We start from the raw sequence: 27137 nt of genomic DNA on the forward strand, positions 1-27137 counted from the left end.
ATGTGGTTTCTATGCTGAGCTGTAAATGAAGGGGAAGGGAGGGTTTGTGGTGGTAAGGAGCTTCACAGCATAATTCAGATGTAACATGGTGCATAAAGAAAGGATCATCAGTGCTAGTTTTCACAGAGTAGTTGGGACCACGAGGGGGAAAGAGCAGGATTCAACAAGAGGACATGCCATGCATGTGAGCCCATGACCACAGAGGGCCCAATACAAAGATGCTAGTGGGCTGGGGCACTTTGTTGCAGCTGCTCCCAGGGCGGCCTTGCTATGAAACAGTGTCTCCCCAGCTGTCCTCGGAGGTGTGGAGAGGAGCCTGACCACTGTGGATCCAGGCTGGGGGTAAAAGAGGCCCCTGGGAGCCCAGTGCTAGCTAGTGGAGATTTCCCCAGGCAGGCTCTGAGAAGACTGGGTGGAGAGGGCAGTTGGTCTGGGTGGGCACCAGGCCTGGAAGGGTGGTGACTCAAGGGGCCAGCAGGTGGGGTGCAGTGGAGGCAGACCTGGATGTCTGACTGACTCACCCATGGCATTGGGGGACAGCAATGGCTCTGGAAGAGGTGGCACTGCCCAGCCGGCTGTTGCCCTGGCCCCACCTTGTGCTGTTCAGTGACTCCATCACCAAGGTACCGGGGCTGGCAGCCTCCACTGCCCATTCCTGCTGCGCCAGGCGAGGGGCCAGGCTCAGCTGGGCGCTGCTGGGCCTGCTCCATTGTGGGGAATCCTGTGGCACTGACCAGCCCCCAGGGGAGCCAGTGCCCCCCATTCCGTATACACCCCTGTGCTCTCGATGGCCTGAAACTTGCATGCGCCCTTCTGAGTCTGTCCACACGCACAGGCCCAATACGGCTGGTGTCCCCGTGTTCTACAGCTCCCGCTCCCAGGCTGCACCTTGTGGCCATGGCCTGCTACCCTGCGCCCACGGGCCTCCTGCACATCATGTCTGTGTCCCACACTCCCCCATGCACTCCGTGGCTTCCTATACCTCATTTCTCTCTCTCATCCCCACATCCCCCTGCCCTGACCCCACCCCCCCGACCTCCATGCCCTGATCCCCCACATCTTCAGCCCCCTGCCCTGAGCCTCCAGCCCTGATCCCTGCGCCTCTCACATCTCCCCTGACTTGAGCTCCCCACCAACTCCTGGCCTTATTCCTGAACCATCCATACCCCCTGCCTGGAGCCCCACACATGCCACCCTGCTCTCAAATTTCTGACGGATACTTTTGTATTGCACCCCTCCAATCCCCTACCTTTAGGCCCCCCCCAGGGTATGTGTGATATGACAGCACCACTCAGAGCCTTAATTTACTGTCACCCCTGTAATATTAGGCGCAATTAAAACTACACACATTTATTTAATTGGTCTTTAATCCACTGAGAAGATGGAGTAAAATAATTAGTTAGTTAAGCAGGAAGGCTCAAGAGATGAACAGTGAAAAAAGAGGGGGGCCCACGGTAAGATCTTGTCCTCTCTCCCTGCCCATCTCCTCTGGGAAAGTGTCTCATGTAGGGCTGGATCCTGCCGACACTGCTAAGCAGAGGGCAGATTTGCAGGAATAGCCCCATCGTAAGCAGCAAGATTGTCTCATGATAGGGAGTAATGTTCCTAGCCCTGTTTACAGACTCGGGTCCCTGCTCTGTGTATCCAGCCTGTTTCTGGTCTTCTGAACGTTTGGCTCTAGTTTCCATCTCCGGCCTCACTGCTGTTGACCGAAGGATCTGCTATGGAGTGGAAGCTTGGTAACTCGGCAGACAGCCATAGCTTATTTTTAAACTTCTTGCATATCCTGCAGCCTATGTATGGAGTGGGAGGGAGAGGAGCCGAAAACCCCTGCAGCTGTTCTGCAGACACCATCCAGCTGCATGCTCAAGCCAGCTGCCCCCAAAGTGACAATGGATGCAAGGAAAGAGGGAAGCTGTCTACGGTTATGGCGAAACTTTCCCACTGCTTCTCGCGATTATGGCAAGCCTTGTGACCCAGGGAAACCAGTGGGACAATGTGGCAGCTGACAGACAGGCAGCAGCTCCTGTCCCTGGCTCAGGAGGCAGCCGGTGCTGGGCACAGCTGTGCCGGCTTGTTCCCGTGTCCCAGTTACAATGACAGGGCCTGCTCTTCCCCAGGAATTGCTGGGCAGAAGATTAGAAGGCGATTTCTTTTCAATATAAAAGAATTCCCAACTGTGAAGGGGAGACAAAAACATTCTTGAGCAGAGCACACAATATTGTGAGGGGTGAAAAGGAGCACTGGGATTACTGTAGCAGCGCCTGGGTCTCGCCTCTTGCACCTGCTGTTTGCTGAAAAGGCTGATGCTGAGCCACAAGCAGCTGATGCTGAGGCGCAGTTGTCAGTCAGATTGAAAAAACGCCTCTGATATGTGCACTTGCCAGAGGCCACGGGGGGCAGGGAGGGCAGCCGATCCACACAAGCAGGAGGAGCGTGCGTGTGGGTGTTAGCTATAAATCAGACACCCACATCCAACAGGCTAGACACTGCGTGGGGGTGAGTGAATCCCCCAAGCATGTGGCTGTGGTAGAAAAGAACTTGGCAGGGCTGCGTTCTCCTCCCTCCAGCCCAGTGGAGATGGTGAGTGGGTAAACCAGCCAGACAGGCACTGTGAGAGGGATTGCTTGGCTGGGGCTGGGGCTGGGGCTGGGAATGCGGAGTTTTAAACAGCCATGGGGACGTGGGGAGACGCCTGAATTCTTGCTCACCTTTTCAACTTCCCTTTCAGTAGCCCCACCTCTCTTTGTGATCGGAACCCTCCAGCAGGCAAGCGAACGTCCCTGGTGAAACCCACCGGCGCTCTGTGTTCTTTTGGGTTGGTGAAGGTGCCAGCTGGCCGCCCCCTGAGGTGAAGGAAAAACAAGACAGCAACACAGCACCCTTTCCTGTGCTGCTCCCCTACTGGGGCCTGTTCCTGAGCTGCGGAAACCTCCCAAAGGTGCAGTAGTTCACCTCAGTCTCCGGCCTCTGCTGAGGTAGCGGAAGGGGGTCCCAATTATCTCAGCACAAGGCTGGTTGCCTGCAACTGCATGGGGACCTAAGGGACAGACACGCATGAGAGCTCAGCATTACTTTCCTGAGAACCTGGCCATAGGTGTCACATAGGGAGCTTGTGAACAGCTGACCCTTCTTTAGGGGCCTAGAAAGCTGGCCTGCGTCTCACCAGTCAGCTAATGACTTGGGCTGAACTGCTTGATGCTGAAGGAGGAAATAGAGTGGAACTCACTGGGGTGGGGTGGTGGATGGTCAATTGCTTCTGCAGATTTCAGTGGACGCTTAGGCTAGCTCTACACTGTGGATTTCCACGCTTTACCCTCCCTTTGCCTGCCTGGTGCCTCTGTACTGGTGGCAGCACTCGGGGGAGTGCTCATGTAGACAGAGCAGGTGTTTAGTACTGTGTTTTCTAGGCCTAGCCAGAGTTCTCTGTCGGGAGCTGTCTCGGCGGGCAGTGAAGAAGAACTAGGCTTGTCCAGGCCTGCTGACGGAGAGGCAGGCGAAAGCGGGATCTGGCATTTCCAAGGGACCCGGAGCGCTGGCTGCCGCAACTGCTCCTTCAGCAGCAGCTGTGGCCAGTGCTCTGGGTCCTTTTGAAGTACCACAACAGTACACCAGTCCATGTGGGTGTGAGGAGGCAGAACGCCATGGTCTGCACGGTGCTAAGGCCTTGCTGCACTTGGCCCTGCCTTTTGCAACATCCCTTCTGGGGACACAGAGCCAGGCCCTCTCCCCACTTGCCCCGGGCCCCACAGTGGCTGTTAGTCCCACTGGGCTTGTCTTGCTACAGCTGTTCCCGTGGGGGAATTGAAGAACATGCCATCCGGGGACCTCTCAGGGTGTTAAAACCTCCTCTGTCTGCAGAGGTGCTGAAAGGAGGCCCTGGCATCTCTTCTGCGTGGAAGACCAGGGAATATTTTATTGCATCAGTCTTCTGCTGCAGCGAGCCAACCTTCAAGGTAATTGTCCTGGTGCAGGACAGGAAACAGTCTTAACCAGACCCTGCTGTAAGCTGCCGCCAAGGAGAGAATTCAGGTGCTGCCCAGCTGATTTGCAGAGCGCCCACAGCCGGCAGCATTTGTTTCTACTGGTGGTGCACATATGCAATGCCTGGGTGCAAGTAACAAAATGTATTCTGCACATGGGTGGAAAAATGAGATGGGACACTGGACAGCACACCCGATTTTGTGTGAGGTTGAACTTTCTTATGCACTTTATGGGCATTTGTCACTATTGCTCTATGCCGTTAAGCAGGGGTAGCTGGCCACTACAGGCCAGGCAGTACAGAGAGGGTCACCCAGAGGCAGAGGGGCATGTAGGAGCACCCCGTTCAGCAATTAAAATGTTGGCGGGGGCATAGAAGGGGGTTGTGCCTCCTGAGTTGTACCACGTCACCTTCGCCTTCATGCTCTTGTGCAGGGCCAACTTGCTATGGGACACGCTGGGCCTTGCCTGTATTTGGATCAAACTTCTTCGTGTGCCTTCATCAATGGCCCTTTCTCAGGGCTGGGAACCCTAAAACCCCCTTAGGGGGATTCCAGCTACTCATCTTGGACCTGCCGGAGTGGAAGGATGTGAGCAGAATTCTTTCTTGCTTTACGGACTTGCCCCCTGAGCCAGGGCTGGCTGTTGCACATTTCCTTTCGCAGAGGTATATGAAGTTAGCGTCACTGCCCCACTCTGCCCTCCAGAGGAGCTGAAGAGATTCCATTAGTGGATGGCTCAGATGTGTGCTAAGAAGAAGCTTTTCACCAGAGTTCAGACAGGCCTGGTCCAGTGGTGATGAAAAGTCATTGCCATGAGAAATGAGCAGAAGGTCCTCGTTACAATGTCGAGGCCAGGTGTCTATTAGCCCTCTGGGCTTGTTGCTTCAGTGTCAAGCTCTCTGTTCTTCCTGGTATGCCCTGACTGAGCCATAGAAACTGAATCTCTGTTTCACTAAGAGGACTGGTTCTTCTACAGCAATTAACGCATTGTAAAACGCGACCACAATATGGGTACTGTGGCAGACCCCTACCTGGAAGTTTCAGGAACCTTCTAGAAGGAAGATATGCAGGGTGGTGGCCTAATGCATTCTTGTTCCCTGACTAGGCCAATTAGGACAGCCAGCTGGGGCCTTATTAGGAATCAGCCCTCATTGGTCAGTTGAGGCCCGGCACTCCCTATAAAAGGTTTCCCCTAGCTGGTTGCAGGAAGGAAGGTTTTGGAAGGCACACCAGAGGAGCAGAGCAAAGCAAGTGAGTGAGCAGGTACCACGGGGAAGTAGTGGTGAAGTGGCCCAGGGTGAGGTTGCTACTTTGGGGCAGGGGTAAAGGCCCTGCCAGTTGCCTCTTGTCCTCATAGAGACCCTGGGCTGGAGTCCAGGGTAGAGGGCGGGTCTGGACTCCCCCCACCCTTCCCCAGAGGGATTACTCCACTGGAGCAGGCATGGGCCTGCAAGGGGACTGGCTTTGTCCTCCCCACTCTGGACTTGCCTATGATGAGGATGGTTCGCTGAGCAGAGACTCCTGCCTTTGGAAAGGCCTGGGCAGATAAGGGATCTCCGTGAGTCTCTGAGGCACAACAGAAAACCGCCAGGAAGCCAGGGACCCACAGGGGCTGGCAAGGGACTTTGTCACAGTACATAGGCAGCCAGTAGTGTCAATGAACTTCCTGTGTATTCACTCCCAAAACAAAAGCAATCTTGTATCACTTTATAAGGTGATGAGCTTTCATGGGACAGACCCACTTCAGATCTGGAGAGTCCTGGTAAATGATAACTGAGACGAAGAGAACTTAACAGAAAGTTAGTTACAAAATGAAATAAAAACAGAAGAATCAGCTAGATAAGACAGAAGGAGGGGGAAACGGAAAGAAAAATAATTTCCACAAGTGTCTATTAAGTGGGCTGCTTGGGATCACTACAAATATCAAAGGTGGGGAAACTGTCCTTGTAATGTGCAGTGAAGGAGAGCCTGCAGTGGAGTATGGCGGCAACCAGTGAGGCGGTTTGGAAGGGCCTTGCCTTCTCCAGCCTATGCTGCCTGCTGCCCACGGACAAAACTAATTGCTGACAGGGCTAAGGGGGATCCAGCTGAGGTTGTCTTTAGTGCTGGCTGTCTGGCTGGCCAAGTCAGTAATGGTTCTGTCCTTGATGACACAACCCTTTTTATTACACTGACCCACCAAACCTTTCACTGCAGAATTATGTTCTCTGTTACTCCTGCCCTGGGCTGCTAGTTGCATAGCCGAGGTACTTGTATCACATGCTGTGGGGCAAATTTGCAGTCATAGAAGCATAGGATTATAAGGCACCTTGAGAGTTCGTCTCGTCCAGGCCCTGGCACTGATAGCAGGACTAAATATTATCTAGACCGACCCTGACAGGTGGTTATCTAACTTATTCTTAAAAATCTCCAATGATGGAGCTGCCACAACCTCCCTAGGCAATTTATTCTGGAGCTTATCATCCTGACGGGAAGTTTTGCCTAACGTCCAACCTGAACTGCCCTTGCTGCAATTTAAGTCCATTGCTTTTATTCTCTCCTCAGAGATTCTAGAGAATATTTATTTCCCTCCTTTTATGCACTTGAAACCCGTTCTCTACCTGCCTGCCTGCCTCGGGTTCCCTCTGTTCCTCTAGACTGAACAAACGCAGGTTTTTCAGTCTTCCTTCATCGGCAGAGATGAACGCAAGGTGGTGTGCCCCAGTGTGCCACTCTGGTATGACAGAGCCAGCTGACGCTGGGGTGCTCCACTGCAGATGGAGGAGGAGGGGCCATGCGCAACATGCTGCCACTGGCTTCTAGGGCTCTCCAGCGGGCTGGTGCTGGCAGCTGCCCTACGTGTGGCACTAACCAGCAGACAGGTTAAAGGGACTGGTTGGAGGTGTGTACGCCTCCTGCCCTGACTTCTGCACTCTTCCACACACAAGCGAAGCCCCTGTCCTGGCTCCCATACCCTGCAACCTCCTGACCTGAAACACCCCCACCTCACCACTCTACCCCATACTCAAATTTCTTACAGGTACTGTCATATTGCTACCCCCACCTCCCTGCCATGAGCCCTGCCCCCAGAGGAGGAGCTGCAACACAACAGTACCTGTAAGAAATGTAACTTAGGCTTGGTCTACATTAGGCAGGTAAGTTGATTGCAGATATGCAGTTCTAGCTATGGCAGTTGTGTAGCTAGAATCAACTTATCTGCAACTGACTTACCTGGACAGCCTCACTGAGGAAGGTTGATTGGAGAGTTGCTCCCATCCACCTCCCTTACTTCTTGCCATAGCAAGGTGTGCAGGGGTTGATTCCTGATCCTTGATAGGTTGATTTCACGCACTCCTAACAGGCATGTGAAATCAAACCCTGGAAGACTGATCCTGAGTGAGCACGAATGTACGTATTCTAATGCCTGAGCCATGGATAAACAAGGCGCATCAGATGCTCATGATCAAAGTACCTCTTACCAGCGCTAACTACACTGTGTAAGAATCCTACTGGTTAGATGAACGTCTGTCTTCAGAAAGCCACCATATAGCCTAGTAAATCAGGGAAGAAACCCTTGGGCTCGTTTATCAGACAAAGCTTTGCACCCCTATTACATGTGATGCCAAAATGAAGGTACAATTATTTGTTAAAGCAAAACTGTGTCTGTGAAACTGAAGGCTGGAGTGGAGGTCTCTTAGAAATCAGACCTTCCTGGTTAGGTCTGGGTTGCCTCTATACACCCTTCACGCCGCAGCAGCACAAATGGGTTGTAAAAGAGGCGTGAAAGGAGAGGCTGTTGATTTCACTGACTGACGCAGAGCAAATGCAGCTAGGACTGTACTAGCCCTGCCCCACCCTTTCCTCACCTCCTGCAGGGTAGGTATTGAGGGCAGCCCTGGGTGTGTCAGCATCCCATACTCAAGCAATTCCCAGCAAAGCATCATCTATGGGCCTCTCACAAAGAGGCCTAAACTGCAGGCCTGGAGTGGCTCTAATCATGTGTGTTAAGTGGCCAGCATCAGTGGCTTGGGTCTGGGAGGTGCAGTGATTCTGGGGAGCCACATTAGCTTTTTTCTCCTCAGCTGTGCTAGGCAGAGCCCTGGCACAGTTGGGGGGCCCTGGGAAATCCAGAAAATAGACTGGAGAGGCCCATTAAGAGTGCTGGAAGGAATCCCATTTTGCACCTACCCCTAGGTATGCCATTCGGAAATCTAATGGCAACTGCCAGGGCTGTGAGTATAGCAGCATATGGACTTTCCCCTCTAGGAACTGCATGGCAGGCAGGTCGCTCTAACTGCAGCAGGGAAAAGAGGAGATTATGCAGGCCACTGGCCTGCCCACTCCACCCAGCCTCTGACTGGAGAGGTGTACAGAGGGCAGAGGAAATTACAACCTTGCCCTGAGCCTCTAAATCCTGTTGCCCCACCTCCCCGTGACAGGTCACAGAGAGGGGAGCAACAAGAAGGCCTGTGGCACCTTATAGACTAACAGATATTTTGGAGCATAAGCTTTCGTGGGCAAAGACCCGCTTCATCAGATGCGCATCTCATAGAGCTGGAAGAGACCTTAGGAGGTCATCGAGTCCAGTCCCCTGCCCTCTTGGCAGGGCCAAGCACCATCCTTTTTTTTTTTTTTTTTTAATTTATTTGCCCCAGATCCCCAAATGGCCCCCTCAAGGATTGAGCTCACAACCCTGGGTTTAGCAGGCCAATGCTCAAACCCCTGATGAATAGCAATCAGCATTGCTGCAGATGATCAGATTCCAAACACACACTCGCTGACTGCTGCTGCTGTGTGAGCGGGAAGGGGTTGTGGGGGTTAACCAGGCTTGCAATCCTTGCAGCTTTTCCTCAGTACTTAACTTTCCAAGGTGGCTGCCTTGGCTCTGCTGCACTGAGTAAGGCGGAAGAAGCAGCAACATCAAAGTAAAGCCAGGAGCGAGGATGACACGCCCAGCCCTGAAGCCTAAGTAGGTGCAGCAGCGGGCAGAGGATTCTTCAGTGAGCTGCATGAGTCACTGTGGCGGTGGCGTTACCCTGACAGTTTCCCCTGCAGCTTGCTGGCATCATGACTACCAGTGCGAAGCCCTGGTGACTGAAGTGGTGAGAAGCGGAGCGGGGCGAGCTCAGGGCTGGGGCCCAGCAGGAATGCTGCATGGCGTGCACAGCTGGAAAGCAGCCCGTCTCTGTAGGAAGTCACTTTACTGCTGTCGAAATCCCTGTGTCCTGCTGGGCCGGAGCAACAGGAACCGCACAGGGCCTTTCACGAGCAGTAGGAGGGCACGGCCTGTGCCTCCCTCGCTCTGCTCTGCCTAATCTACCCGACGGGGAGAGATTACAGGCACAAATAATCCCTGCCTCCCGACAGGAGCTGCCAGCCGTCCCCTGTCTAGCTGTGCCTTCGGGCTGGACAGCCCCTCCAGGGCAAAGACCGGCAGCAGCAGCTGAGGCTTTGGAAGCCAACAGCCTTCTCTGATCACTTAGCTGAGCGGAGCCTTCCCTTGGGGCAGCGTGGCAGCCCTAGGGATGCAGATTAGGGGGGTTGAAGTTTAAGCCTCAGGCTGTGATCTCTGGGGTGCGGGTTTATGACGATTAAGCCTCGGTCCTTGGACAGTCTTAGCAATGGCAAAGGGTCCCCTGAGGCACGACTGGCTGGTGCATTTGTGGCCCATGCTTATTTCAGGCCCCTTCCAACTCACACTGTGGCGGTCTCAATTTGCATGATTTCAGCTCCCCGTTTCGTGCACATCTATGGTACAATGGCCCCCATTGCACTGAAAACACAAATGATTGTTGCTGGTGACTGTCACTGGGATAGGGTTCCATTTCCCTAGTGACCCCTTGCCCTGTGGTATATGGCAGGTCAGACTGTGAATGGTCAGAATGGGCCTTGCTGGGCTTAGAATCATAGAACAATAGAACTTGAAGGGCCTTCAAGAGGGCATGAAGTCCAGTCCCCTGCTCTCGCAGCAGGATGAAGGACCATCAAGGCCATCCCTGATAGATGTTTATATAACCTGCTATTAAATATCTCCACTGATGGAGATTCCACAATATCCCTATGCAGTTTATTCCAGTGTTTAACCACCTTTGAGTTAGGAAGTTTTTCCTAATGTCCAACCTAAACCTTCCGTGCTGCAGTTTAAGCCCATTGCTTCTTGTCCTGTGCTCAGAGGCTAAGAAGAAAAATTTTTCTGCCTCCTCCTTGTAACCTTCTTTTAGGTACTTGTAAACTGCTATCCTGTCCCCTCTCAGCTGTCCCTTTTTTAAACTGAATAAGCCCAGTTCTTTCAGTCTTTTCTCATAGATCATCTTTTCTAGCCCTTTAATCAGTCTTGTTGCTCTTCTCTGGACCTTCTCCAACTGCTCCACATACCTCTTGAAATGTGGTGCCCAAAATTGGGCGCACAACTCCAACTGAGGCCTAATCAGCATAGAGTAGAGCGAAAGAATTGACCTCTCGTGTCTTGCTCACAACATTCCTGTTAATGCATCCCAGAATCATGTTTGCTTTTTTTGCAACAGCATCGTCGTACTGTTGACTCATATTTAGCTTGTGGTCGCCTGTGACCCCTAGGCCCCTTTCTGCAGTACTCCTTCCTAGACAGTCGCTTCCCATTCTGTATGTGAGAAACTGATTATTTCTTCCTATGTGGAGTAATTTGAATTTGTCCTTACTAAATTTCATGACCCTAGATTCTCTGGGAAAACTCCTATACCAGCATGTATGCAGCTCCATGGATCTGGGAGGTGCAGCTATTCTGTGGAGCCACCTTTGCTTTTTTTTTCTCATCAGCTGTGTGAGGTGATGCAAGGCCACCCAAACATGCAGCTGAGCGGCTCTCTGAGTGCTCCCCACCCCAGCTAGTTTGGATTATGAACTTTGAACCCAAGCTAGCACTAACTGCTGCCCTAGTTCTGCTGCTATGGCCAAGAACATGCATGGCCCGATACTCCTGTAGCCCAAGGTCTTCTGTGCATCAGGAGCAGCCCTGGGAACTACAAATTGTGGACTACAAACTGTGGCATGTTGGGAGAACTTCCTGGTTCCTGCCAGGATGTGACCTCTGCTGCTCCCACCCCTTCAGGGTCTCAGCATTGATTGGGCTGAGAGCCCCAAGGCTGCAAGCAGAGAGGAGGCTGCTGAGCTGTAATCCTGTCCTGTGCTCTGTACAGGTAGGACCAAGAAGGACTCGCAGAGCCCCCTGTGAGGAGGTTAAGTGACACAAGGGGAGAACAGGGGCTTGTTTGTCTGGGGTTTAGTTGCTGTGAGAGTTCAAGCATGTTTGTAGAGTGGGGATGGTGTTGTACAGGGTGCCTCAGGCCTATGCTCCCAAAGTTGTGTGAAGAGTCACAAGGCTTCCCTATGTTGCCTGACTTCCTACAGGCTAGTGAGAAGGATGGACGACGCTACCCTATGTTTATTTACAAACCCACTGCTAGTGGAAATCAGACACTCAGTGCAGCACATTTCTTGGGTCGTTAAGGCCATTTAGCCTGGAGCAGCCTACAGATTGCAGTAAGAGTCTGCCTGAGGCCTGCAGTAACCCCCCAGAGATCATTGCCTGTCATGTCTCATCCTTCTTTCAGCTGAGCCTTTGCCCTGAGGAGCACCCACCAGGATTAAGGCTCAGTCCAGGTGTGCCAGAGGGTACAGCCTAATGGCAGAGGTTGAAGTAATGCTCCGTAGGATATTGCCAATGAAAGTTTAGCAGATTGAATGCTCTTAAGGTGAGCCCAGTTTGCAGGATCTTGAGGCAGATTCTCACCCCCACCTATCTTTGGCCTTGTCTTCTTGCAGCATGTATAATGTAGTAAGATCCCTCCCTGTGGTAGTGGCTTGGATGTCTGGATCATTCTGTCCTGCTGCAAAGGCACCTACCAACTGCCCCCTCCATTTCTGCTGTTCAATCTTTAATGAAAACAGCCTGCCCACATGCTCCTCTGTCTGTTCCTCTCTGCAGCAGAGCTGTGCCAATGTAAGTTGCTTCTGTGCCAAAAAGAAATGGCTTCTCCCATTTCTTCCCTCTGAAAGTCACTTTTCTCACAGTCAGTGCCATTCCATTCCCTCCCAGAGAACAAGTGCTGGGATCTGTGTGTGGCTGGATCCATTTCACCCATTGTTTGTGCCATCTTCTCTGTGGGTCTGTGACTGCCTGTGGAATGTATCAGAGGGGTAGCCAAGTTAGTCTGTATCTTCAAAAACAAGAAGAAGTCCTGTGGCCCCTTACAGACTAACAGATGTTTTGGAGTGTAAGCTTCCGTGGGCAAAGGCCTGCTCCAAAATATCTGTTAGCCTGTAAGGGGCCACAGGACTTCTTGTTTTCTTCATCGAGCAGTGACAGCCGAGGAAATCTGCAAATAAGCAGCAACTTTTAAGTGGGACTCAGTCCCTCTTGTATGGCTGTCAGAGAAAGAAACTTCACTCCTTTTACCTCCTCTTGATGTTTTCAACAGATCAAGGCAGATTCTGTCACCTTTACTCACACTGACTAGTGCCTGGCTGTGCATATGGCTCCAGCCAGCCTCATTCTGATCTTCCTGATGCTGATGAAATATCTCTGAAATCAGCATAGTTACAGCTAGGTTAAACTGGTGGTGTAAGTGAAATCTGACCAAAGCCCACAGATGCCACTGGGGCTGTTTGAAGTGTAAGGGACTGCTCCACCCCAGGGTGGATAACAGACTCAAGCATCATGCAGATAAATGGGGAGGAAAAAATGAATTCATCAGTCTACAGTAGAAGCATTATTCACATTCAGGAAGGACAGGATTAGTCTAAACACTCTCAAAACCAGTGGATGAAAATTCATATCCCAGTTACACTCCCCAAACTCAGGGTGTTAGGATGTTTGGGGGGACCAACAGCATTGTGCGGAGAAAGGTTTGAGAGGCGTGTCCTGATAGGAATATGGGTTTGGATTTCAAGCCTGCGTCTAATAGTAAAGTAGTTATCTAAAGTTGTCAGCAGCATCACAGATGATAGCCCATTCTGTGCATGTAGCACTGCCTGAGCACAGAGCATACAATGACGTCCGCTCAAAGGCAAAGACTTCTTTGTGGCTCGCAGGACTTTAATAATTGTACTTACTAAGCACTTTCCAAGTCATTTGGGCCACCGTACAAGAATTTATCAGAGACAAGCAGATATACCCATCACTGCTTGGGTTCTTGGGGGTGGTTCTGTACAGGGAGTGGGGGCTGCAGGAGGCAGGCCAGGGTGTTGGATGAGAGGGAGCTGAGGGCAGGGAATGGAAGGTAGGGGGTGCTCAGGGCTGGGGATGGGGGCTGGATGAGTCCAGGCAGGGTTTGGAGAGCTCAGGATAGGGGGTGGTAGGTGCAGGAAGTGGGGCAGGGGTGGGAAACATAGGGCAGGGGGCTCAGGGTATGGGGTTGGAAAGTTTAAAGGGTGCTCAGGCCTGAGGGAAGGGGCTTTAGGAACCAAGATGGGGTGCTTGATGGGGCTCAGTGCAGGGACCATGGAGGTCTCAGGTGGGGGGCTACTGGGGTCCCCACAGCAGCCAAGGTGACTGGGGGGGGGCAGCAAGCAGGGGGGTGCTGATCATTCCCAGCATCTCTTTGAGGGTGTCTGGGTCTGCTTCCTGGTCCTGGCATCTTGAGTGGGGGAACCAGGCCATAGTTCCTGGCCTCAGCTTGCCCTCAGGTTGGTGGGGGAGGTGGGGGCAGAGCTAGTCTGAGCTGTGTTTCCCCCCAGCCCGAGCTGTGGGAGGAGGAGGAGGTGAGCCAGGCTGTGTTTCCTGGTGTCTGCAGGGGTGGGTGGTGGGGCTGTGCACTGCACCCAGAAGCACTGGGGCCAAGGGGGATCACCTACTCTGTGTGGTGGCCAACAGGGTGCAGAGCCCCGTCCCTAGCTGGCTACTGGCTTCCTGCTGAAGCTGCCCCCAGGTGTCACTCTGCAGTGTATTTGCTGCCCCCAGTGGTGAGTCTGAAGTATGGCATCCCCCTTGTTCTGGAAACCATCAGATTCCACAGACTTCCCACGTTCTTGGCAAACAAAACCCTAACCTTGCTTTAGGTTAGGGTAAGAGGAAGCCGTCTGCCAAATGTGGTGGTCCTACCTCTTACGGTTTCTGAGGAGTTCTGGAATGAACACTCTCAGATGCACAGCTGATGCACTCTAAAATATAGCGTGAGATTACAATTTTGGTAGGCTACTCAAATAGCCTAACAATGATCAGTGTCAGAGGGAGGGGAAGAGGGAACAGTCAGCTGTGGGGAGGTGCAAAATGGTTGACAAACAGCCAGCAACATACAAGATAGCTACTGCCAGTGCTTTCTCCATCTCCACCTCCCCTCAGCCACAGGTGAGATGCATAAGGACCAACCCAAGTCACAGCAGCTGTGGGGAGGATCTCTGGCGAGAAGTCTGAGGCAGGACTCCTCAACTCTCACCCTAACCTTTGTACAAAGCCTGCCAGTCTGAAAGCAGGCTCAGCCCCCTTTCTCTCAGAAGCTAATTGCCTCCTTAGAACCCAGGAACCTGGTGGTGGGAAGCAAAAAGGAGCCAAGCAGATAAACTGTCAAAGCCCTTTCTGGTTGCTGATGGAAGCAGCTGTTGGGTGTGAGAGGCTCAAACTAAGGTGTGAATCCCACCATACTGGAGCTTTGGGGAAGTTTGCTCCAGAGCCTTTTCCAAATGTCCAGCTTCAGCTTGCATCTTTTTCCTGTTGTTTTCACCTTTTTTAAAAAGAACTTTTTTTTTTTTCCCCTACACGAGAATACTTCTGGCTAAAAGGGTAGATTTGCGCACACACAACTAGCTAGGCAATGGGATCAATCTGGAGAATGTGACATTATGACTGTTCCCTTGGCAACAAGTTCAGGAGTCATAAACCCAGGATTATATTTTCAGCGAAGGGACCAGCAGCAGGAGAAGCAAGGAGCACTGAAGGGAAACATTTAACCACACCAAACAGCAGCTGTTAACTGCACAAAAGTCTCTGTCATGCCCACACTCTAGAGACACACCTTTACCCAATTCCTAGGGTTTAAGGTGTAACCTTGTTAATTTAAATACCCATCCGTAATCCAGTTCCTAGGGCTCAGGGTGTAACTTCCTGTAGGTTTGCAGGACATTTTACCTAAAGAAAAGCCTTATACAGTAATAGTCCTACCCTATTTTTTTTTCTTTTTTGGACAATTACCAAGCAAGCAGAATACACATGTTAAGCATACAATGCCATGCCCTTGATCAAGGCAGGTGAATTTCCCTTGTTGGCTAGGCAAGGCCAGTCTCATCTGGATTCTGGTTGCTATGTGTCACAGTTGTGCAGGGGAATCTTAGCAGCACTGGTCTTGGGCTGCATTTTGGAGGTGAATTCATCTTCCAGGTCTTCCCCCCTGCCCCCTTTTTTTTTTTTTTTTTTCTCCTCCTTTCCTGCCGGTCTCCTTTTTGGACCCTGGTTTATATAGTGAAGCTTGAGTCCTGGTTAGTTATACCTTAGCTAATTATTTTACTAAAATTTTACAAACCAACCCTAACATACTGTAACAGAATTACCTAACCAATCATACTCCACCACCTTAATTGATGTACACCTAGCAAAATTAATTCTACAGCAGACGGAAACAATTAAAACCCAGACAGAGATCATGCAGACAAACAATAGGAAAGGGAGGACCGTAATCATAGAATGAAGATTCCACAACCCCATGTACTGATAAGGAGCATCTTGCCAGACAGAATACTATCAAATTAAGTTTTCTTTACCCATTTTGAGGTTTGTGTCTTTATCTGGTGGTATTAGGTGCTATTAGGACAGGGCCTCCTTCTTAATAGCCTGGTATTACATTATTGTAATGCAATTTAGATGGAACCTGAATATGTGACTCCCTGCTTTACAGCTAATGGCTGCTGCTCTTGCAATCTGCCTGTCTATGAAAGCCTTAGTCTTTAGGCCTTCCAATATGGCTACAGAAACAAGAGTTGAAAGTATGACTAGCAGTAGCAATGGTTCTCTTTTCAGCACCAGTGTTTAAGCATCTCTTTATAAGGGAGACAGACCTGCACTGGAACGCAAGCTCTGAACAAGCCTGAACGTTGGAGAAGTTTGGGTTAGGTCCCAGTTCCAAAAAGCTAAGCTTCCAGTTTGATATTTTGAAATGTACAATGCTAAGCCCTCTCAGCAGCTCACTCTGATGTTGGTGCACCAAATTGAATGGCCCCTGGAAGAACTGCCCCAAATTTTACTCTGAAACCAGTGTCCCCAAGGATAGGGAGCTTAGCAGGTATTTTGTGGCTATGGATGCACTGCTGGACAGTTATGGTCATTACATACCTCGCTTTAAAGTATCAATGCAAAAGGTGCTTTTAGTAGAGGTGTAGGAAGGACCATCTCTGCTTTGAAGGCAGATGCTTTCTCACACACAGTCTACAGCTCAGGTGGCCAACCAAAGAGGAACAACTTGAAAAAGCAGCACATACTGGTGGCACCCATAACACGTGCCCATCAGTTCCCAGTCACATCTGGCCTGTGGGCTAAACAAGAGAAAAGACACCTCGCTAACATTACTTGAGTAGAATCCATGCCACTTCCCAGCCTCCAAATTCTCTGCTTTTCCAAAGAACACCCTTGCTGCTAAATGAGCTACTGGGAGTTTATCGGGAAGGGGCCAGTTTGTAGCCAAGTTATTTCTCCTGTTCTCCACAGAAAGTGCAGGTTATTACAAACAAAATAAGTACTTGTATCAGAACTTGTGCATGGAACACAATCTCCATCAGTTCTGCCAGCTCTCTGATGATCTGTCACGATCATTATCAAATGTCCCTCTCCAGCTCTGTTATCACTACAACGTCTGTGTTAAAATGAGTAGGCAGTTGGGAGGAACTCGGAACTGATAAGTGCAACTCCAAGTGCACTGAGTTTCAACACAACATTAAAAAAAGTACTGCAAGCCAGATGCTTGTTTAATTATTTAAAAATATAATTCCATATCTAGACCCCATCTCCTGGAGAGAACATCCCACATTATTTCAATTGATGTACAGCCCAAAGGTCAAACTAATTGGGATTTTGAGATCGGAATTCTTCCCAAGCCCAGTGAAACAAGAATGGGCACAAAGAAAAGCTCTTGGAGCTGGGGTGATATCGGAAACTCTCCCTGGCTAAGCCCTGGGGATGAGCAGCATGCTGGTTATCAGAGAGATGAAAACGAATACACAGTAAGTGACCCCAAAACAACTTGTAAGATGGGCAGTTAGTTACCTGAGATTAGATGTATCCACAGCCCGGAGCACTAAGCCAAGGAAATGGCTGTATTTTACTAAAAAGGGAACAAACAAACAGAAACCTGCTCATTTCAGGTCAGTGTGTGAAAATGACATTCTGCTGGGCTGGCTGGGACGCCATCTTCAGGTCACCATAGACCTTCTCTGTCTTCTGCCCTTCTCCCTGTGCTGGCCAAGAGATTATCTGTAATCAGTGGTTTAATTAGCTAATATTTGTAACATCACTAAAGCAAATCTGAGGCATTCTATAAGAGAACCTGCAAGCCTCACACAGTCGCCTTATCTTCTCTCCACTGGAGTCTTCCAAAAGAGAGTTATTGTAATGCAGGCAGTTCTCGGACGTGTCTAGCTTTTCCCTGGGCATCGCTGCTTAATAGGCCAAAAAATCTCCTCTCTTTCCCCAGCACTTCTGCACAGCCATCTATGTGGCTTGGTCTAGCTCTGTCCTCGACTTCTGGGTTGGCTATAGTCACTCTGTACTGCCCGGCTCAGCACTAAAGAGTGCCACTAAAAGCAGGGTGGGGGGTGCATTGAGAAGTTAATGCTTTGAGGGCCTCTTAAAAGACCTTTGGCCCCTTGCATCAGGCCCATACATAGGAATTACTGGTGTGTGTGCATGTTGTAAATGTGGGCCATCACCCCCACAGTGGGCCCTGCCCTTCTCCTCCATCCCGAGGCTCCCTAGCTGGCCCTGTATCCTTACTCCCATCCAGCTGGCCCTACCTGCCTTCTCGAGCCATGCCGCTCTCTCCCAACATCCCTCTGAACCAGAGTCCCCACTGCCTGATCCCCTCTCCATCTTCCTACCTGCCTGCCTCCCACATGTGGCTCTCCTAGCTGCCTCCAATCGCATGCATGCACCAGGGCTCTCTTGACAGCGTGCCTGGCAGGGGAGCAGTGTTCCCTCTAAGATTTTTTCCATCCTTGGACGGGCTGAATTTTCTTTTGGGCTGGTTAAAATTTCTTATGTGCAACACTAACACTAAGGTAATGTGTGGTTATGCACCGCCGGTATGAACAAAAACTCAAGATAAAATAAATGTTTTAAACAGTCCATAGGGGTGGGAGAAAATACATGAAAATAAGGGATAAAGTAACAAGGTATAATGCTGACAATGTTTATTTAATATGAAATCAAATAAAACGAAAAAGGGGAATTTCTCTTGGAGTAACTGTATTATCCTTTCTAACAACTCAAGCCAGTGAACGCACCAAAAGGCACATCATCCGCACACAGCTCAGCTTGGAGATGCTAAACAAATCTACAAGTCAATTAGAAATACTCCAGAAATGATGCGATGGAGTGTGGGAGGTCCAAGGCAGTGGACTGGGGATGTGGGGGTGCAGGAGTCAGGGTTGGGGTATAAGAAGTGCTCAGGGTATGGGCTGTAGTGTGTAGAGGGTGAAGGAATCAGGGCACGGTGCTGGGGATGTGGGGGTACAGAAATCAGGGTGGGGGTACATGAGAGGCTTAGGGGAGGGGACTGTAATGTGTGGCGGGGGGTACAGAAGTTAGGGTAGGATGCTGTGGGTGCCAAGGGTTGAGGAGTAAGGGTTGGGGTGGGGTCTGCAACCTGCGGCTCCGGAGCCACATGCAGCTCTTTAAGGACTTCGTTGTGGTTCCTGATGCTATATTTGCAAATTTAAAAAAAAGACCCTCTGGATTATTTTCAATAAACGGTGAACATGTAAAAGCCCAACAATGAACAACTCATACGTAAATAGCAACCAATATGTGATCTCCAAAGGGTGGCTAACTCCCCTTTAATATGTGCAGTGCACTGTGGGAGATGGTACTGTCTGTGTTTCAATCACATTGCTAATAAAGTCTTGTTCACGTGCACCATGGCTCTTAATTTTTTGTGTTTTTTACTGCACTTGAAAACAAATGGCTCTTCTTGATCTTTTGGTTGCCGACCCCTGGGTTGGGGCATTTGAGGACACAGGGCTGCGAATGGCGGGGGCCAACCATGGGTCTGGGTTGTATTACCTGGTCACTGGGCCTCGGACTGCCAGGGCCGGGCCCAGATTGGAGCTGAGCTGCCACCACAGCTGGGATTGCTGGGGCCATGGCTTCTGGAGCTGGGCCTGGGCTGAGCCATTGCCACGGGCACATGGCCACCACCCCTGGTTCACCCCCCCGCCAACAGTTTCCCTACCCCAACCCCGCCCCCGCCTGAACACCCCCACGCCCCTTTCAGCCCCAGGACCCCCACACGCCAGCCTCTGCTCTTCCTGAAACACCCCCTCCCTTCATTTAAGGCCCCAGCACACACACTTGTCCTCACACAGTTATCTGCTTGGCCTGAACCCCACCCCTCGCTCGTCCCAAACACCCCACCCCACAAGGCGCCAACACCCCTCCCTCGCTGCCCAAAAGCATCCCTCCCATTCAGAGATGCAGGGCTCAGCAGCCTGGGAGGGCCCAGTGGAGCACCACGTGCCGGGGAGGCTGTGGGAGGTGCCTACCCCTTGCCACAGCCAATCTGCCACCATGCTGGTCGTGTAGGGGGCCCAGGGGTCAGCGAGGGTTTGGAGCAGGGAAGGGGCAAGAGCTTGTGGCACTGGGAACAGCCCTACCCTAACCCCCCCCGTCCACCCTTGGGTGGGCCTGCATGGAGCCCATTGCACACACACCCCTCTCTCTCTCTCTCTCTGACACACACACACACGCACACACACGCACACGTATGTACGTACGGGCCTGTGCATTGCAGCCTGACATTTGTACATAACCGGATTATTTGCCCTTGACTTCCCCTTCAACTTGGGCTCAGCTGATTTCGCTTCTTCACCTGTGGCTGTTTACTCTCTCCGTGTTTATATTAATCTCTGAGCTTTCTGTCGCCTGAAATCTCCAGTAGCAGCTGAGCCATGTGGCATCTTCAGGGAATTCAATGCCAGACTCGTGCACAGCGCGAGTGGGCCCCATGCCTGACCTGAAGTGACCAGTGCTTTCAGAAGGGAATGGAACGCCGTCCGGGAATGGCACGAACACACGCAGTTGGCTGCAGCACTCCTATTCTCCCTGTAGTAAAAGCAATGAAGAATCAACTTGTGGCTTTCTGGTACCTGAGATCTACCACAGAAAAATGCTACAAAAGAGCAAATTGTTCTTATTTATTCATTCTGTGTGCATCCCGCTCCCCAGCACAGATGAGGCACCTCTGTGCCACCCGCTGGATCCACGGGCAGTGAGCAATTCAGCGGGGGCGGGGGCGATTTACTGCGGCTGGTATAGACATGAGAAGCTGACCGCCGCGCGCTCTCCTGCCGCCTTGGCTACTCCACCAGAACCGGAAGCGCAGGGGGAGGTGATGGGAAAGAGTCTGCCGTCAGCTCGACGCAGTGAAAACGCCAAGGTAAGTGGAGCTGAGTATGTTGGCTTCAGCTACGTGAATAATGGAACTGAAGCAGCTAATTTGGATGAATGGCCTGCAGTAGGCTACATCAAGCCTGAGTCACAAGATCTTTCCTCAACACCATGCATGTCTCACATCCTGATAAGACAACTCTGGCTTTCCCACTGATTTCCCACAGATGAGAAAGCGCCTCCTTTGTTTTTCTTAATATTGCTTTTGCCAGGCCCGCCCCTGACTTTTCCTGGCTGCTGCCATTTGGGTTCTGTACTGTTTTTTCAGAGGATCTGTGGGAGAGGGTCAGATTTTTCTCAGGTCCATGCAGGGATTGCCAGACGGGGAGTTCACATAATCCAGTAGCCTGTCAGCAACAGTGACTGGCACCAGATGCTAAAGAAGAAAGTGCAAAAAGCCTGCAGAAGACAGAGGCGTGTTATCTTTCTTCACAGGGATTCAGTATAATTCAGAGAACCAGGCATTGCAGAGCAGCAGCAAAGTTTGGTGCCGCTTTCCATAAAACTGCTTTCATTATAATGGGGCTCCTTTCATCCCCAAGGACTTCACACACCTGACAGTCATTGCTGCTACTGTAGTACCACCCAATGGCTTCAGGATTGAGGCCCCTTTGAGCTGGGCACAATACACACAAAAACAGCGAGAAGTCTTGTGGCACCTTATGACTAACAGATATGTTGGAGCCCGCCAAAGCTTAAGTTCCGAAACATCTGTTAGTCAATAAGGTGCCACAAGACTTCTCGCTGTTTTTGCAGGTACAGACTAACATGGCTACCTCTCTGAGACTATATGCACACATATTTCAAAGTAAAAGCCCATCCACTGCGTAAATCGGGTGCAGGGAAAGGTTTAATTATAGCCCTATCCCAGGGAGGGGAGGATTTGTCTCATCAGTATCTTTCTGGGGGCTGATGGTAGCCCTGTCCCTTTCCTTCTGATTGTGCTCTCTCTGCTTTCCTTACGTGCAGCCCTCCCTCTCCCTACATAAACAATCTGTGCTTACAGAGAGGAGGCAAATGTTTGCCAGGGCTCTGGATCTGTGTTCTGAGGCCAAAATGGGTATTTTAACGGCTGGATGGGTTCCTCCCTTTTGGCTGTTGTGGTGAGTTGGGTGTTCTCTTCTGCCCTGTATGAATCATTCTTCTGTGCTCTGTATTATTTGAGCAAGTTGCCTCTGAGACAGGAGGCGAGAGATGTGGAGGAGGTGTTCTTACTCGTAGGAACCTCCTGATTACCAGTAAGTTCTGTGCAGCTGGAGGGAGGACATGGATTCAAAGGAAATCTGTGGAGCCGAGCTGTGATGTTGAAGGCAGAGCTCAGACTAGAATCTCAGCTGTTCATTAAATGCAAAGACGACATACATGCCAAGTCCCCACCAGCCCACCCGTTGTGAGAGCAGCAGGCTGGGAGTGAGGATAGCTGCTCCCAGGTATGGCTGTATGTCAGATTCACTATGCGAATGAGTCATTTAACAGTTTAATGCCTCAGTTTCCCCTATGTAAAAGGGCAATACACTTGCCCGTTTCACAGAGGTCCATTAGCATGAGATTTGAATCTCATAGGCCTGATGCAAGGCCAGGATAACCGTGCTGACATCATGGTTTACACCAGCATGACTCAGGTAGGAACTGAGTAATTAACAGCTGTGAAATGTTTTGAGCTCCTGGGATGGCAGGCGCGGGAGAAGAGCAAAGGTTATCCTTACCTCTGTGATTGTCATTGTCAGGAAACCGGAGCGCTGGGCAGGGACAGGTGTCAGTGATAAGCCCCAGGCATGAGGTGTGAACATATGGGTGTAAAGCGGGACACTGGGAATCTGTTTGTTTTCCTGGCTAAGAGCAAATCATTTGCATAACCAAGGTGGGAAAAAGTGCTGCCAGCAAACTTCTGTTAACTGCACTTTCTGGAAATGAGTCTCTCTTGTGCCTGGAAAAACTCTCCTTTGTGTGTTGAGGTTCTGTCTTTGTGCGCAGGTTATGTACCCAGGTAATGGGGCCATGATCTCAATAGTTGTAGCAGGCAGTGGGTGCAGAGGGAGCCTCTCCCAGGTCACTGGCACCCACACCTTTAGTAGAAAGTTTGTGTGATCAGCTAATGAAAGTCCTATGCCGTGTAAGGAGTCAGGGTGCAGGGCCTGACACTGGTCTCAAGTTTGCCACCTGTATGCAGGTGTGACGCCATTAGTTGCCACTCTTCCTGGTCTATACTGGAGTAAATGAGATCACAGTGGGGCCCAACAAGACAGTGAAATTCTTATCTCTGGAGAGCGGATACTCTGCTCCAATCTGGCCCCTTGGCACTGCTCTGATGGGGGAAAAGGGTTGTGAAGCTGCCCTAACAAAACACCTGGCACTCCCCACTCTCTGGCTGGTGTAGTTATAACCCAGGCCCTTCCTGTCCCTCGCAGCCACCTCCAGAGCTGGCAGTGTGCCTGTGAGAGGGGCCACGATTAGAACGCTGCTGCAGGTGTAACCAGGGAGGGCTGTTGTGGTGCTGGAGCAGGCCAGAGCATTGCTCTGCAACTGAAATCCAAGACGGAGCTGTGCTCCAGCACTTTCCTGACGCATGAGGTTTCAGTGTCATACAAATTTGGCCTGGCTGTCCCTCCGTGATGCGGGGAGGGAGGCATCTCAGCCAAATTTGAGTGGGCAGCTTTGTGATTTGGCTCACGACATTGCGCCAAGGCTCTGATTTGGCTCAGCTGGGTACAAGCTGCCAACCAGGTCCAACCCGAATGGTGGTGAAAGCCTGAGTGTCGGGTCACAGCACCACTCTGTGCAAAAGTTTGGCCTGTTGTGCCGTGTGAGAGGAGAGGGCAAGGGGAGCAAGCAGGGCTAGGGGGTGGGCAGGATTGTGAGCCAATGCCTAACCCAGCATGGGAGCAGAGTGCTGTGCTAGAGGGACTGCGGTGAATGGCCCAGGGAGTCCCCGGGTGTGGTGGGGGGAGTTGTTGGTAAGCTCTGGCGTGTCTAGGGAATGCTGAGCTGTGGGGATGTTGGTGGCTGTGGCCGGCAGGGTTGACGTGTTGGGTGCAGCTGAAAGCAGGGTGTATATATCAGTGTTGATGAGTGGGGCAGGGCTGCAGCCAGGCTATCGCGGGGCCAGTGGGAACCCACTGTCAGCATGGTCCAATCAGTCAGTTTAACTGGGGTTACGGCCTGGTGCAGAGGCAGCTGCAGAACACTCATGAGTCTTGCCCTTATTTGAAGTTTGCTGAGAATATTAATATTGGACAAATGGTGTTTCACGTGCGCTGCCAAAGGGCTTTTTGACTAAATCAGCATATGCTTGGGTCGTGCCTTGCTCCTTAGTTTACAGTGGGGTGTATAACAGTTGATGTGTTTCGTGTTGGTACAGCATATGTATTTATTGCTAATGGGTAAAGTCTGAATTGCTGCTGTGCAGGTTTTCAATTTGATACTGTTTACTGGTAAAACATACATGAGGCATTGAATGTGGGTGTTTTAGCTTATGGTGACATCACATGCAAGATGGTCTCCAAAATCTAGCTTACGCATGACAGAATTACTAACTGGAGATCACTTTGACAGGTGCTGCACTATAAAATGTAACCCCAGATCACTGGATGTAATGTCCCCTTTGATACCATTATCAACCAGAGGAAGTTAGAGCAGCCATGAGGCTGCTCTGTCTTATGCTGTGGGTGGAGAGGCCAGAGCAGGCTGTGGCTTGGAAAGAATGTAAAGGGAGCACAGTGTCCCCCTTCCTTCTCCCCTTGTGTCCTCAGACAAACAGTGTAGTCGGGCCCGAGGACTGGGCCCTGCTTTTGCTGTTTTCTGTGCATCCAAGATCTCAACCTTGATGTTACACAAATGAGAAATTTCAGTCCCCAGATTAAAGACATTACTATTCAGCCAGGCCAAGAAGATGCTGATCTGATCCAGTGTAGGTTTAGGCAACAGCACCAAAATCACCTGTGCAATTATTCACATCTCAGCTGGTGTTGTGGAAATATGAGAACAGTTGATCTCACAAAAAGCTTGCCGTTACCTCCTCTCTTCTAGGCAAGGACTGTGCTTCAGTGAAGTGGCTAGCATACACTTGGGTTGCAGGTTCGTTTCCCTCCTGCTGATGATCCAGATCCATTGGCCTTACACAAGGATCAATTCAGTTCTTTCTGCCACAATATTGCACTGGGAGCTCATGTTGACTTACTTGCCTACTAGGACCCTGGAATGCTTTTTGGCATCATTATTTTCTTGGTTACAGCCCCTCTTCTACAGGTCTGGCCTGCATTCCTTGTTTGTGGATGTATGATCTGGCAAGCAAGGGAAGGATCCACTTTATATATGTACATTAGATCTCACGTGAGGCCTGTAAGCAGCAACTGGAGTCTCAAGAACGTGTATGGCTCATGGTGGGATTTTCTCTTTTACGTGAGTATAAACAAAGAGAAATCGCACTGGAGCTTAATGGAGTTGAAGGGGTGTGTTGTGTTTTTTGCTCTCTGCACAAGAAACCACGTGGGCACAGTGGTTCTTGCTGTTTTTTCCCATGATAATTATATCAAGCCATGAAGTTTAAGAATGAATTTGGCAATTCTTATGGGATCCCTTGTAAGGGCTTATTTCAAAGTCAGAAATCCAAAGAGTGTCACTTTCCTTATGAAACAACAAGAAGTCCTGTGGCACCTTATAGACTCACAGGTATTTTGGAGCATAAGCTTTTGTGGGCAGAAACCCGCTCTGTCAGATGCATCTGATGAAGCGGGTCTTTACCCATGAAAGCTTATGCTCCAAAATATCTGTGAGTCTATAACGTGCCACAGGACTTCTTGTTGTTTTTGAAGATACAGACTAACACGGCTACCTCTCTGATACTTTCCTTATGCTATTGTGTTGAAAAGCCAAGGTGGGGAGGGTAGGGTGGAGGGGGCAGAGCCAGCTCCCGACATGGCATGCCGAGTGGATATATGCTGGTCCCAACGCTGGTGATTTTCATTTCTTTAAAGTGCTCTGTTCACACTCTCACCGTAGCGGATCTTCTTTTCCAAAATGCTTTGGTAGCAGTCAGGGAGTCGTTTATCTTTCAGCCATTTATTTTAGCTAATATTGTCCTGATCGCAGAATCAGTATCCTCAGCTGTTATCATTTCGATCTGAGTTTCTGATCTTCCAGCTTTGGAAAGACCATCAGCTTCCTAACTCCCACATATGCCATGATCAAGTCCAATGAAAGGTCAGTTTATAACCTCACTTTCTGATCTTCAAGCATCTTTTTTTAATTTCCATTACTGATAGCATTCAAAAGAAGCTGAGAATTGCCATTCGCAAATCAACAAATATCATAACGTCTGTCTTCCGTCCTTCCTTGGAAATAGCTGTCATGTTAGCTGCATAATTCTAGCTAATATATCCATAACTGATGCGCTTTCTTGTACTCTGCTCATTAGGCCACTGAATGATGACACCACAAACATCATTATCTAAGGATGTATCTGATGAACCAACAGTACATACATGAATCTATTTGCTTTGTTACTGTTTCATGGTCTCGTCTGCAATTTTACTAAGTGTGGCTAAGTCCACGTGTTAGTTCAAGCAAGGTTCCAAATAGGAAAGAGATTTTCTAAACTAAGTAAGTTTCATGTAGAATTATTACTTGGCATACAAATTTCTTCTCGCCTCCCTACCATCCAAACATCATCAGATGCTTCAGTTTCTTCAGTAGCCTTTATGTACCTCCAGAAACAAGATGACTCTTTCAGCCTTGACTTGGTTTTGCAATTCCTTAGATCTGAACAGTAACGATATTTAGGCAGGGAACTAAGATGATTTCTGTCCTGAATTAGCTGTTTTTCCTCTACAACTCTCAGTAATTTGAACACCAAAATTGTGCAAAAACTGCTGTTGGAGAGGATTTTAGAATACCAGTTATTGTGTAAAATGCAGAAAACTGATCAATATCTATCTTGGCAAGGTTACTGGGCTCAGTATGTGGCTCGGCACATGAGGCAAATTCAATTATCAGGCAAACTCTCAAGCAATATGTTTTAATTGTCCTAACCCATGAACCCCAACTGGTGCTGGCAGAACATTGTAGAAGATCCTCTTCTTTCCTTGAACTGCCATCTTTCGGACTTGTGATCCAAATCTTAGTTCTGTGTGCCAGATCATGCCAACATCTACTGGGTTCCTCTCAATGGCAGTGTCTGCTCTATCCAGCATCAGTTTCAGGCTGCAGTTCAACCTTTTATGGTTTGTGCTAGAGTAAGTGGACTTTGCCTTTGCTAGATGCAGCTGGGATTTATGTTCATTTGCCCATCTAGTTACAATTTCCAAGTCTTCATTCAACTCATCTTCCGATATATCTGTTTCATGACCATGGTTAGGAAGCGCAATATTGTGTGAAATATGCATATATGTCTACAGACAATTTCAAGCAGCTGGACTGTCCAGAGAAGCGTTTCCAAAAAAAAAGAAGAGGGTTTAAAATTGAGTCTTGAGGCACTCCCACCCTGAGTGGCCTTGTCTTCAAGTGAGGAAGATACCATTTAGTCTTACCTGTTGTTTTCCTGAACCTTAGACAATCTC

The 27137-nt window shown here is 50.1% G+C and overlaps 1 long non-coding RNA gene across 1 annotated transcript in view; it reads left to right on the forward strand.

The window, feature by feature from the left end:
- The first annotated feature begins 11082 nt into the window (after positions 1-11082).
- Positions 11083-27137, forward strand: part of LOC142015363 (uncharacterized) — a 47295-nt gene continuing 31240 nt past the window's right edge. The window contains exons 1-2 of the long non-coding RNA XR_012646138.1: positions 11083-11137; positions 24815-24981. This is a non-coding gene — a long non-coding RNA (uncharacterized LOC142015363). The remainder of the gene's footprint in view (positions 11138-24814; positions 24982-27137) is intronic.

This window comes from Carettochelys insculpta, chromosome 6 (assembly GCF_033958435.1).
Source record: "Carettochelys insculpta isolate YL-2023 chromosome 6, ASM3395843v1, whole genome shotgun sequence".
Taxonomy (NCBI): Eukaryota; Metazoa; Chordata; order Testudines; family Carettochelyidae; genus Carettochelys; species Carettochelys insculpta.